This window comes from Centruroides sculpturatus, unplaced genomic scaffold (genome assembly GCF_000671375.1).
Source record: "Centruroides sculpturatus isolate CEXI.00-Female unplaced genomic scaffold, Cexi_2.0 scaffold892, whole genome shotgun sequence".
In the NCBI taxonomy this organism is placed as follows: Eukaryota; Metazoa; Arthropoda; class Arachnida; order Scorpiones; family Buthidae; genus Centruroides; species Centruroides sculpturatus.
In genome coordinates this window covers 267,310-283,173 of record NW_019385138.1, presented here as the reverse complement: position 1 = coordinate 283,173, position 15,864 = coordinate 267,310, and positions in this window count along the sequence as shown.

Genomic DNA, 15,864 nt, shown 5'->3' with positions numbered 1-15,864 from the left:
GATGTTAAGAAAGACTACATCGGCGTCACCAACAGGAGCTTAGGAGTAAGACTAAAAGAACATCGTTATAACGTAAAAAAAGGATCCAATGCTACGGTTTTGTCGCAAATGTCGCAAGTCCAAGGTTCGGTGGTGAAATGGGACGAGGCAACAATTATAAAACCAGTGTCTTCCCCCACTTTATCAATGACGGCGGAGAAGATTGAAATATATAGGAGTAGGCTACGTGAGGGATGTTTAAATGCGAGAGATGCTGAGAGCCTATCGTCGGCGTGGAAATACATGATTAAAAAGTTCACTGAAAACTCAAGCTAGAATTAGTTTATTGGAAGATTTATTATATTTTTTATTTTTTAGTTTATTTTGTGTTATTTTTATACATTCTCTTGTATATTTTAATTTTATTTTGTGTTATTTTTATATTTGCTTCCGTTTCTCTTGTATATTTTTTAAAATTTTTGTTCTAAATTTTGATTTAAATATTTATATTCTATACATGGAACGTATCTGTTCCATTTTCGTTTTTTAGACCTGATGATGGCCTGTTAATCAGGTTGAAAACGTTTGTTTTTTTCAAATATATTTCTCGGCAACAAATTAAGGTGTTTTAATTTCTGTGTGTAATTTTTGCTGAGCACTTTTAATGAATAAAGGTTTACTGCTTTCTGAAACTTCTTTTTTGAGTTTATGCCGTTGAAATAAATAAATAATAAAAAACTTAAAACATTTGTCGGTTTTGTTTACACCTTTATTGGGCCGCATTGGAACTTGCCTTGGGCCGCGGGTTGGACATCCTTGCTCTATGCTTTTGTAGCATATGTACTGTACAGTACAGTACCTATACTGTACTTATCTTAAGTAATCTAGTTTAATCTTCAAATAAATCTCTGTTTTTTTACTACAAAGGCCATTTATTGAGTTATTAAACTAGAAAGTATTTTATGAATATTATTAGTTATATAATATAATTTTAAAAAAATTTTTAAATAAAATTTAAACTTATTCTTCAATTTAAATAAAATTATTCTATTCATTTCTGAATCTCTTTAAGCTTTGAAGTTACTCAAAACGTATTTATATAATATAAAAATAATGCATTTTAAAAATAAGAATCTTTTTCAATTTATTCTAATGTTTGAAAGTTTGAATATAAATACGAAATACTTAAATTTTAAAAGGTTCGTAATTTATTATATATTCGTTATAAATTAAACACGCTTAATTAATTTTCCTTAAGAAATAAGATATGTGCACAGAAATATAAGCCATTAAAGTAAGAAATAATGTATAATCTCCCATAAAAAATATTATAGAAGCAGTAATTTTTAATTTTATGTAAATTCTGTACGAACAACTCGAATAAAAAAAAAACTATAAATTTATATTTATTTAGAATATAAAATTGTTTCATATTTTTAATATTAGGTTTTATAAATTTAGATATTGCACAATAAATCAATATATATTTCGCTACAATTACACAATAAATAGAATGAAATAAAAAAATATTAATAGAAAAATTCGTGAAAATTATAGAATTTGCTTACTTGATTTTAGTTTGAAAATGTTTGCTTCCGAAATATTGTTATAATATCATATAATAATTAAAGGAAAATAATTAACTTTTTACGAAACATCTGCGTTTTAACAAAAATTCTGAACTAAAACTCATCTAAATATATCTCAAATGTTAAAAAATTATAAATTTTATATTAATTCTTTATGTTGAATCAATTTAATATATTCTATGCAAGTTATATATAATACTTAGCGTAAAATCGCTACTAACGTTTTTCGTCAATGGGAAATAGAATAGATGGCAGGAGAAATCGACGAATGGTCACGAAAGTTTTGAATAAGTAGGCAACCCTCTTGGAGAGCGAAGTGAGCGGGAGTTCGAAACTCCTTAGTCAATTTATAAAATTTTTAGGATTGTATCATGTTCTGTTTGTAAAAAAATAATAGAATTGTCAGTTTTAATATATGAGTAATTTGTTTTCTCATAATTCCTGTAGCATTTATTTTAATTGAATGAAAACGTTCGATATTGTAAAATAATTAGAACTAGTCATATAAATTACTAATATAATTGTATATATATAATAGTTCGTATAATATTATTTATTAGTATGTAATAATAAATAATATTATATTAGCCTATATTAGTATAATAAAATAATAAAAACTATTAATCTACACGAAGAAGATTATTATTAAAAAAAGTTTGATTCAAACAATAAGTTCTCATAAATTCTGTTATTTAGTAGTTATATAATTGAAACATATTTATTATAGCCAAGACCGGATTTGGACTGTTAGCCGCCGGAATACTACAGATATTTGGCCCACCTATCGATACTGATCGCGAATAAATTCATAACCTAACCCAATTGGTGAGGGCCTACTGGCATGTTTTATGACAGTTTCATAGTGTTGACAGGGATTTTAAAAATCCATAAAAGTGTTTGATATACATTTATTTTAATTTTATTCAAATCAAGTTGTCTCGTACGTAACAGGCGCATTTCGCCTATAATCTACTTTGAAAAGTATAAAATAATATAAGTTTGAACAAAGGGTTTAACGCTATAATTTAGTGTCGCCATAAAATAGAATTTGCAAATTGAAATGAAATTAATTCAAAACAATTTTTTTTATTTAGTATATAAATACAAAAAATATATATTATGCTCATTGCTTTCTTTATTTAAATTTCCATTCTGTTCCGTTAACAATTAAAACAATGGTATAAATATTGCTTTAAGATTAATAGTACGGGAATGCACACACCGCACACCTATCAGAACCAGCCCTGATTATAACTATTTATAGATTATTGTCACGTTGTCCTACGAGATACAAAGCAACATAATGAATATTCATATTCCAGGACAAAGAAATAATACAGTGCTATATTTTACATAATAATTTTTCAATCACATATTAATGAGGAACAATAGAATAACAGAATGATTACTAAATAATACAGCTAATAAAATTATATGTTTAAATAATTCTTTTTGTCTAATAATAATTTACATTAACCATTCTTGTATTATATCTTTGGTGTTTTTTTTTAAATACAACTTTTTGATTTTATTGATTACAAAAACTTGTTAACAAAAAATAATTTTCAAATAAAATTATATAGTTAATTCGAAATTATTATATGTTAAAGCAAATATTATTTTACGATTTAAGACGTGAACAATATAACATGCAAAATAGTTTTGTGCTTTTCCAATTAGATTTAATTATCTGCTCTTAGAAGAATTTCATAGTTTTGCTAGTTCTACATTCCTTCAATTTCACGTTTCTAGGAAATCCCTACATCTCATTATTGTCGTTTTAATTAAAACGAGAAAATAATAATTTATTGGTTAACAATTAATTTAATGGAAAGGAATTCTACAACCTTTAAAAATAAAATCTTTAAAAGGGAATGATTTCAAAGACACTCAAATATTCAATTTTCTGAAGAATTTTTCTTTTTTTTTTTTTTTTAATATTTGTAGATTCTCTTCTTTACAATCTGGATTTTATTTCTACAGAAGTACAATAATCCTTCAGAAAAATAACTATTACCGGCTATTGTTATTTTGATGTTTGTTTTGCTCTTGCGTTTGTTACAAAAAGAAAAGAGATTGAGAGAGAGAATTTTTGTAGGCTTTTAGCTTTAAGAAATACCAAATACGTTAATGCATTTATCGCCCCACGGACTGAATTATATAATTTTTTTCTAAAACAAAAAAAAAACAATGATCGATTTTTAAGTAGTTTCTGAAGATAAAAATTATCTTTTTTTTTTAAATTTAAAAGTTATATGACTTAGGATTCAATATTCTAAAGAATCTAAACATTTATAAAAGTTTTTATAAAAGCTCGAAATTTATTTATTTTAACATAAGAAGTAGCAAATGATTTAGTTATTTGTTTCATATTAACAAAATATATTAAGTTTGTATAATGTAATAATCGTTATGAAAATCAACAATAAATGTTTACGAATTACAGAATAAAACGTAAATAACATAGACGTTACACATAAAATTAATATTAAGAATTAAAAACAGTATTAAAATATCCTTAAAAGACTAGAAAATATGTAAAAAATTATTCCGGACTCCATGAATAATATAGCATTTTCAATTGATTTTACAAATAACTTTTATAATTCTTCTTGTAATTAAATAAATGTTTTAAAAAGGTTATTTTAAGTAGACTATATGTTTTTCAGTGATGAAAATAATTAATACAGAACTTATTTTGTAGAATACAAGTTGCACAATATAATTTAATACAGATTATTCAGGTTTCTTTATATAAAAGATTTATTGTAGAATAGAGAAATATACTATATAAATAATTTTCTTTAAAAAAACTATAAAATATTCTATATTTTAGAATATCAAATATTCAAATAAGTATTGTATAGGATATATAATTCTTGTCAGCTTTCGATCAACCAGTAGGTCTCAAAACTAATACAACTCGTTGTGTCCATAAGTCCCTATCTTTTTCGTTTTCCCTCGATTTGGGGCATATTTTGATATTTTGCTATGTTTTTGCGATGAATTCCAATTAGTAGTTAGTTCAACTAACCATATTTCAAGAGATATGAACTGAAAAACAAACTCAGTCATCTGATGCATTCTAAAGTATAAATTTTGTGTAGCACGAAATTCCAATTTCATTAATCTTATGCAAGAAAAAGATTGATTTTTATTGAACAAAATGTAGTCGTTGACTTTTTCCTGGATAAAATTAATTTATATTAATTTAAATTAATAAGCTATCAATAATTAATAAACACGTAAAAATTTTTTCTAATTTCAGCTGTAATCTTCTATTTACAGCTTAATTCCAATTGCTAATCACCAATCAATCGTGTTAAAAAGGCTGAAAATTTATACTCAGAGCCTTGATGCTGGTAAGTAAATAATCTTATTCGAATATCGAATCTCGTTAATCAGATAGAGGGAACGTTGCAAGCAGATGGTCTAACATTATTCAACCTCATAGACGAGAGGATAGTCCATGAAAAGTTTTACTATATTTGACATAAAAACAAATAAACATCATTTCTTTATATATTTCATATGTATCGCAATTTTTCAAATAGGACTTTATAAACTTAATATTTATTGATATTTCCAGAAAATGGAAAAATATGATATGAAATATTTCGATAAGATGTTTACTGTTACAGAAATTAGCTTCTCTCGCTCGTCCCATCGGATTCGCTCTCTTATTCTCAATACAAGCTATTCATAACAAAAATTTCTTGTCAATTCATAGATTCCTGATGCCACCATTTCTATTTTTTTCTCTCTTTCTTTTCTTTCTTTCATGACGAGAAAAAATGTCGTGACGATTTTAAGTTACGTATTTTGTATAGAGAGATTAGATAAAAGCTTTCAAAATAACATTTAGAATTTTAATATAAATGCATTGATTAACACGTTAAATCAATTAATGTAAATATTCCTTTCTGTTCTGATATATATTTGATCAATTAAATAATTGTATTAAAGAATAATAATCTATATAGAAAACTAATAGAATATTTATTATCCACTTAATTTAATCTAAAATGTTGATGTAATTATGTCCGTACAATTACCATTGTTTTGACAATTGTGGCTTCTTTACTGATTGTTAAAATGCGAATTATTTTATCAAAGCATATACTATTTTCTACCTTAGATAAAATAATTAATATTTTCTAAAATTATTATTTAAAAATTACTTCTAGTTTCATTGATTTAAATATCATTAATAAATCATATCTAGTTTATTTATTAAAACTGAAATGTAAATCATTAATCTTTTGATTTAAATTGGCAAGTTGAATCCTTATAATATATTTAATAGTATCAAGAAACAATGTCTTAAGAAAATAAAGATAAACGATATTTCAAAAAATATTAGTAATTCAATGATAAAATAATAGTAACTCTGAATACTAACTTATGAAATTGGATTCAAATTTAAACAAGGCTGTCCTCTTTCTTTTCCAAGGAAATTTCTCTTATACAAACCTCCTTGAAAAGGAACAGACTTACAAGTTAGTGTGATAAAAAGTATTATGGTTGTATATTAAAGTGACTTAATAAATATTGTTGTCTTTAAATGCTAAATGAAAAAAAATTTACAATTTTATAATGTATTTAGTATTTACTGTTAATTTAATTAACAATTTTGTCATTTATAAAATCAGAAATTTTAGAATATAATTTAAGTTTACTTAGGTTTTTTTGCGGAATTTATAAGGATTCTGAGGAAAAAAAAAACTATGAAAATTGCGTATAATTATTACCGTATTAATATTTACAATAGTTATAAGTAATTATAAATATTAATTTCTATACGTAATATCTTTTTAAATTAATTTAGAGTCAATATTGTAATATCTCAGACATATTTTATAATTTAAAATAATATTTATTCAGTATTAAGCAGTTTAATTAGTAAAATAAATATTTAATTTTTAAAAATTTTTATATTAATTAACTAAATCAAATTTACTTCAAATTTATACACTATATAATTTATCGTTATTAAATCATTTTTTACATATTTTTATCACAGATTTTTTAAATAAAATTCATATGTTACTGTGAAAGACCGAAATTAGAGAATGTCGATATTCTCCGGTGAATGTCGACACACAAAATACATAGGTGAAAGTCCGAATATTTGGTTATATTATTATACATTCGAACAATCGCCGGTGTATGTCGACAAGCACAGATAAGCTTTGGTGGAGGTCCAAACGACACCCGAGAAGCCAATGTCGACAGAGAGGTGACAGTCTATCGCCAAATACTTTGTGGATAGCCGGAGGTATGACACGGTCGTACCTCTTTTTCCGGCAACAGTTTGGTGGAAACCGCTCACTTTGTCACTGGATGGCGTTTTTGTTCTTTTGATCCCGTGAGATGAGGATCGGTTCGTCGCGACGAACCGATCCTCACGAACCGACGACACCTCTCATCCTCCGCGACGAGTCGCGGAGGATGAGAGGTGTCGTCGTCGACGGGTCGAGTCGCGGAGGATGAGAGGGGTCGTCGGTAAGGCGTCGGCGATATCCGAGTAAAAGACACCATTAACAGATCAGTTCGTAATCACGTAATAACGTAATCAGTTTGTAATTTGTAAAGAAAAGTTACTTTCCATAGATGAGATTTCTTCTCGAGAAATATCGCCGCGAGAAGCAGCTAAAGCTAATTCGAAAAGTGGAGAGCAAGGCTATATACGCTGTCATTGCAAAAAGAAGAGTTCCACGAATAAATGCAGTTGTAAAAGCAAGGGACTCTTGCGCAATTCAAAGTGCCATAACAGTTTAAGTTGTTGCAATAAATAAGATTGTATAACGTATATGTAAGTTTATTATTGTATTATTTTCTTTAATGATTAAGAATGTACTGTTCGTTTTAGGTTCAACAGTGTATTTAAACGTGCTGTTACTTAAGCTTTCTCCTATTTTGACATATTAAAAAGTTGCATTTTTGTCTTAACGTAATAAAAATACTTTTATTCAACGTTCACCATCGGTGCATGCCGAATGTCGACATTTGCCGGTGTAAGTGAGAAATAATATTTAGCAAATATTTCGTACATACACGAAACGACTGTGTGAATGCCGATATTCACCGGAGAATCTCGACATTCGCCAGATATCGGTCATTCACAGTAACACATACATATAAGTTAATAAATTAAAATATAAATAAATTATTAATAAATTTTATATAAATGATGACNAATGTCGTGACGATTTTAAGTTACGTATTTTGTATAGAGAGATTAGATAAAAGCTTTCAAAATAACATTTAGAATTTTAATATAAATGCATTGATTAACACGTTAAATCAATTAATGTAAATATTCCTTTCTGTTCTGATATATATTTGATCAATTAAATAATTGTATTAAAGAATAATAATCTATATAGAAAACTAATAGAATATTTATTATCCACTTAATTTAATCTAAAATGTTGATGTAATTATGTCCGTACAATTACCATTGTTTTGACAATTGTGGCTTCTTTACTGATTGTTAAAATGCGAATTATTTTATCAAAGCATATACTATTTTCTACCTTAGATAAAATAATTAATATTTTCTAAAATTATTATTTAAAAATTACTTCTAGTTTCATTGATTTAAATATCATTAATAAATCATATCTAGTTTATTTATTAAAACTGAAATGTAAATCATTAATCTTTTGATTTAAATTGGCAAGTTGAATCCTTATAATATATTTAATAGTATCAAGAAACAATGTCTTAAGAAAATAAAGATAAACGATATTTCAAAAAATATTAGTAATTCAATGATAAAATAATAGTAACTCTGAATACTAACTTATGAAATAAGATTCAAATTTAAACAAGGCTGTCCTCTTTCTTTTCCAAGGAAATTTCTCTTATACAAACCTCCTTGAAAAGGAACAGACTTACAAGTTAGTGTGATAAAAAGTATTATGGTTGTATATTAAAGTGACTTAATAAATATTGTTGTCTTTAAATGCTAAATGAAAAAAAATTTACAATTTTATAATGTATTTAGTATTTACTGTTAATTTAATTAACAATTTTGTCATTTATAAAATCAGAAATTTTAGAATATAATTTAAGTTTACTTAGGTTTTTTTGCGGAATTTATAAGGATTCTGAGGAAAAAAAAAACTATGAAAATTGCGTATAATTATTACCGTATTAATATTTACAATAGTTATAAGTAATTATAAATATTAATTTCTATACGTAATATCTTTTTAAATTAATTTAGAGTCAATATTGTAATATCTCAGACATATTTTATAATTTAAAATAATATTTATTCAGTATTAAGCAGTTTAATTAGTAAAATAAATATTTAATTTTTAAAAATTTTTATATTAATTAACTAAATCAAATTTACTTCAAATTTATACACTATATAATTTATCGTTATTAAATCATTTTTTACATATTTTTATCACAGATTTTTTAAATAAAATTCATATGTTACTGTGAAAGACCGAAATTAGAGAATGTCGATATTCTCCGGTGAATGTCGACACACAAAATACATAGGTGAAAGTCCGAATATTTGGTTATATTATTATACATTCGAACAATCGCCGGTGTATGTCGACAAGCACAGATAAGCTTTGGTGGAGGTCCAAACGACACCCGAGAAGCCAATGTCGACAGAGAGGTGACAGTCTATCGCCAAATACTTTGTGGATAGCCGGAGGTATGACACGGTCGTACCTCTTTTTCCGGCAACAGTTTGGTGGAAACCGCTCACTTTGTCACTGGATGGCGTTTTTGTTCTTTTGATCCCGTGAGATGAGGATCGGTTCGTCGCGACGAACCGATCCTCACGAACCGACGACACCTCTCATCCTCCGCGACGAGTCGCGGAGGATGAGAGGTGTCGTCGTCGACGGGTCGAGTCGCGGAGGATGAGAGGGGTCGTCGGTAAGGCGTCGGCGATATCCGAGTAAAAGACACCATTAACAGATCAGTTCGTAATCACGTAATAACGTAATCAGTTTGTAATTTGTAAAGAAAAGTTACTTTCCATAGATGAGATTTCTTCTCGAGAAATATCGCCGCGAGAAGCAGCTAAAGCTAATTCGAAAAGTGGAGAGCAAGGCTATATACGCTGTCATTGCAAAAAGAAGAGTTCCACGAATAAATGCAGTTGTAAAAGCAAGGGACTCTTGCGCAATTCAAAGTGCCATAACAGTTTAAGTTGTTGCAATAAATAAGATTGTATAACGTATATGTAAGTTTATTATTGTATTATTTTCTTTAATGATTAAGAATGTACTGTTCGTTTTAGGTTCAACAGTGTATTTAAACGTGCTGTTACTTAAGCTTTCTCCTATTTTGACATATTAAAAAGTTGCATTTTTGTCTTAACGTAATAAAAATACTTTTATTCAACGTTATTATTCATCGGTGCATGCCGAATGTCGACATTTGCCGGTGTAAGTGAGAAATAATATTTAGCAAATATTTCGTACATACACGAAACGACTGTGTGAATGCCGATATTCACCGGAGAATCTCGACATTCGCCAGATATCGGTCATTCACAGTAACACATACATATAAGTTAATAAATTAAAATATAAATAAATTATTAATAAATTTTATATAAATGATGACTTATACGAACATCTTATTGTTTTTTATGTAAATTTATAATAATATTGTGTTATATTTTCGAAATTTGAATATAAATATAGTTTTATTGTATAAATAATTATATTACGTTTTTTTCGCAAAATTCAATGACTAATTATTACTTGACACTTATTAAAACCCAAATAAGATTGTATTCTGTATATCATTTAGGAAATTAGTATAATAATTAGAATTTAACAAGCTAACTTATAAACTTTTTATTGAATTATTAATGAAATAGTTAAGGAATAAATTATACGAAGCACAATAAATATTATAATCATCATTTTCTTTATTAATTAAAATAATGAATTTATGCATAAAGAATTTGATATTTCATTACTATCTCGTTAGCCTTAGAAAGACAAGGCAAACGACAAAGTAGTATGCCTATCACAAGAAAAATTTCATAGCGTTTTAAAATATCTTAATTAAAATTTATTCAATACTAACCATTTTACTGCCAAAAACAATAAAGTATTTAAAAATATACCAAAAAAATTTGATAATAATTAATAATTTAACAGCAGTGGGGGCGTGACTTGACCGTGAGCGCTGCTGGTGACTTTGTTTCTACACCTCGACGTAAATCTAGTAAATCATATCTAGTTTATTTATTAAAACTGAAATGTAAATCATTAATCTTTTGATTTAAATTGGCAAGTTGAATCCTTATAATATATTTAATAGTATCAAGAAACAATGTCTTAAGAAAATAAAGATAAACGATATTTCAAAAAATATTAGTAATTCAATGATAAAATAATAGTAACTCTGAATACTAACTTATGAAATAGGATTCAAATTTAAACAAGGCTGTCCTCTTTCTTTTCCAAGGAAATTTCTCTTATACAAACCTCCTTGAAAAGGAACAGACTTACAAGTTAGTGTGATAAAAAGTATTATGGTTGTATATTAAAGTGACTTAATAAATATTGTTGTCTTTAAATGCTAAATGAAAAAAAATTTACAATTTTATAATGTATTTAGTATTTACTGTTAATTTAATTAACAATTTTGTCATTTATAAAATCAGAAATTTTAGAATATAATTTAAGTTTACTTAGGTTTTTTTGCGGAATTTATAAGGATTCTGAGGAAAAAAAAAACTATGAAAATTGCGTATAATTATTACCGTATTAATATTTACAATAGTTATAAGTAATTATAAATATTAATTTCTATACGTAATATCTTTTTAAATTAATTTAGAGTCAATATTGTAATATCTCAGACATATTTTATAATTTAAAATAATATTTATTCAGTATTAAGCAGTTTAATTAGTAAAATAAATATTTAATTTTTAAAAATTTTTATATTAATTAACTAAATCAAATTTACTTCAAATTTATACACTATATAATTTATCGTTATTAAATCATTTTTTACATATTTTTATCACAGATTTTTTAAATAAAATTCATATGTTACTGTGAAAGACCGAAATTAGAGAATGTCGATATTCTCCGGTGAATGTCGACACACAAAATACATAGGTGAAAGTCCGAATATTTGGTTATATTATTATACATTCGAACAATCGCCGGTGTATGTCGACAAGCACAGATAAGCTTTGGTGGAGGTCGAAACGACACCCGAGAAGCCAATGTCGACAGAGAGGTGACAGTCTATCGCCAAATACTTTGTGGATAGCCGGAGGTATGACACGGTCGTACCTCTTTTTCCGGCAACAGTTTGGTGGAAACCGCTCACTTTGTCACTGGATGGCGTTTTTGTTCTTTTGATCCCGTGAGATGAGGATCGGTTCGTCGCGACGAACCGATCCTCACGAACCGACGACACCTCTCATCCTCCGCGACGAGTCGCGGAGGATGAGAGGTGTCGTCGGTTCGTGAGGATCGGTTCGTCGCGACGAACCGATCCTCACCTCACGGGATCAAAAGAACAAAAACNCATCTCCCGAATACTCCAAAACGACTCATCTCAAGATTATAGAAATATTTTAAACAGTCTGAACTGAATAAAAAAGATCTCTACAGTCTGTATAACTTTTTCATTGAAATCACAAAAATGTTGTAAATCTGAGCCAGTATATTAAATATTACCAACATTGTACATCTGACTGTTAATGTAAATAATATTATTATAACTATCAACTTGTTTGATACTGACATCCTGTATATTATGTAAATATTACTAAAAATTTATAATATCCCATTGTATGGCCCCCTGCAACAGGGACACTTCCCTTTATGCTAATAAAGATTATTATTATAATTTAACAGCAGTTTAAAGGATTTATTAGGCACTTCTTATGTAGATATTTGGATGACACATGCTTCAATGATTAAAAATATAATATAAGCTTTCGAATATTTCAAATTTTGTAACAGCAATTACGTTAAAAATTATTATTTCCGATGCTCCTGCTATTGTAATAATTCACTTCAAAGAAATATTTTTAATAATGATGGAAAACTTCAATTAAAAAGCAATTTATAATAAATTTTTGAAAATTAAAATTTTCTATTATAAATTTTGGATTATATAATTTTATTTTTTGTTTGTCTTTAATTATAAATAATATATATATATACAAAGTATAGTAAATTCTAAATACTTTATGTAAATTAAATACATAAATTAAAAATTTGTTTTTATTATCTCGTTTTAGAGTATATATCTATCCTCTTTGATCTTTACTCTTATGAATTATTTTTGTCTTTCAATGCCTAATTATAAAGTTCTTGGATCATTTGTAATGTTTCTGCATTATAATATCCTATTCCTTTGAGACATGATTATGTTATATATATTTATTTATTTTTCTTTGACTTTTTTTTGGTTATATATAACGTTACATTATAATTTTTTTATGACAAAGAATTCTTTTTGTATGAATTCTGACTTATTAATTCAATGTATATCTAACATATGTAGAAAGTTGATAATGTTTAAAAATATAAGCCTATTAAATAATTTATTTCAAAATAATCAATAAAGAGTAAACATATCTTCCATAATATATACGAGAAATTGAGAGAATGACATAGATTAATATTTCATACTATATTATTCAAACATAGCTCATATACACTGGAATAAATAAAAACGTAAATATGATTTGGTTTTATTAATCAATTAATTAATTAAAGAAAGGAAACAAAAATAAATTATGTATAATTTTGAAGTATTTTTACTTAAGTTTATTCATATAAAAATCTATAAATTTATATTTATTTATTTAGAATATAAAACTATTTCATGTTTTTAATATTACCGATCCGACAAAAAATGATCCCTCCAAATTTAAATATAAATTTATAGATTTTTATATGACTTGTTAATAGTTGACGTTAATAAACTTCTTTCTTTATTTATTGTAATCTTCTGTAGTAATATAATGAATTTCATGTTTGTAATATTACCTTTTTTTAAATTTAGATATTGCACGATAAATCAATATACAGTATATTTAGCTACAATTACACAATAAATTGCTAGCTAAACACTTTTATGTTTATTCATAAAATGTTTAATACAGTCCAAAAGAAATATTTTTGATTGTTTGATGAGCCACTTACGTACATATATTTTTACTTTTCCGATTGTTATAACAGAAAAAGTATGGCGATCCTGCAAAAAAATGATCCCTCCAAACGTTTACATTTTTGACTCAAGACACCTTGAAACGTCGAGAAATGCAAAAAGAACTTTGGGGATAATTATTTCAGTATATATGAATGTTAATGTATATATATATATAAAGATATATCTGTGCGTATGTGGCACAATTTTATTCACCCTGTTTGAAGCTTAACTCTTGTGCTTTTTGTCGAAAATATCTGAATTTTGTAGGGACGTTTGTCAATTAGGGGATTGATGCTATTAAATTTTGTTGGTAAAGGGCAAGGAAGTAGCGAGATAATGGGAATCGTGTGTATCTCCAGTGGTGTAGGACTTAACGATTTTACTCGTTATTAGCATTTATAATTTTCTATAAATCTCATCCCTACTCTCAAAATTAAGCTTTTTGCCATTTTATAATAGTTAAAAATATAATATTTTAAAATAAAATATGATAACAGATGGCGCCACCAAAATTTTAAATGTTGCCGGGAAAGTTGAGCAACTTTTTGCTGGTTTATTATTGTTTTTTTTTTTTATATATATTTAAAAAATAGTGCAAATAACTGCTAGAAATAACGGAATCAGTAGTATATCTGTTTTCTTGAACAGCTTAATCAGTAATGTCTATCGTTGTTAAAATGTGAAGAAATTTCAGAAGAAATGGCAAAAAATATATACAACCATTGTGGATTTTTTTCGGCACTTTTGAACCCAATATTAACTTTATTTTAATCCTTTTCACTATATTGTGTCACTACGTTGTATTTAACACAAAGGACATTCTTTTAACATTCTTTTGAGAATTTAAAAAATTGTATTTTTTTTCTGGAAGATGCACTCAATTTTTTCTGATCAGAAGCTGAGTGTTTTTCATTAACGCTGAGCTGAAACTATTAAGTGAAGCAAAAATAATTTTATTTTGATTTTCAGGATCACATTAAATACGACAGCTGTAAAAATCACATTTAGACTTGTATAACATAGTAAACACAATGATTTTAAGCTTATTTACTGACAGGGACTGTTAATTTTATATACGAGTTTGTATTACTTTTTGATTTTCCCTTTTATTTTAAATTTTGTATTCCAAAAACAAAATTTACATAAAAGCATTAAATTAAATTAACTTACAAAAATTAATTTAATTTAATCATTGTAATGTAGTTTTCAATAAAGTTTGGTAAATCAATTTTAAGGAAATTAATTCTTGATGGAAGGAAAAGAAATACACATTGGTCTATTATATAGCTATCGAATTTCTTATCTAAAGCCATTATATATTTTCTTATAATTAGAAGTTGTTTTTCTGCATTCATTTGTAGTTTTAATCAATAAATTTTTATGATTTATTTTAAATGTCAATGATAAATATTTATTTTTTTGAATTATATATAATATTTATTAACGACTATCAGAATAAGTAATAAACGGAGTAATAATGACTTTAATTAAGTAATTAATGGCATTTTTTTAATATAAAATACAATTTTAATTAGCTTCATATTAAATTTCCTCGACGAATAATTAATTTAATCTTTCATTTCAAATCTTATTTATATTATTGTTTCAGATAATAATATGAAATCATCGATTGTTCCTATTCGTTAAAATTATATGCATGTTAAATAATAATTAAGAAATTTATCTAGTTATCTATCTATCTAAAAGGTCTTCATATACATAAATTTATTATTTAATTACAAAAATCAATGTAAAGTATGATAAAACCCATTTGTTTCAGCCAAAATTACAGAAGGAAATCGAATTTAACTTAAATAAATTGTATAAATTTACGTGCTATTATTTGTTAAGTTATTTTACTGAATATGATATCAAATAATTATAAAATTTTAAATAGAAATATTAAAGAGATTAATAACCATATTTTCAATTTTATCATTAGAAAATTCAAATAAGAATGGCAAAAAAATGAAACTGATAAATTATTGTTTTATAAATAATCAACTTTTCAAGAGGATTACGGATGATCAATTCGGGTTAATCAATTTAGGAAACAACTCGATCTTTCAAAAAAAAGAAAAAATCTTTTAGTCACTATGATTCTATCGATAAATAT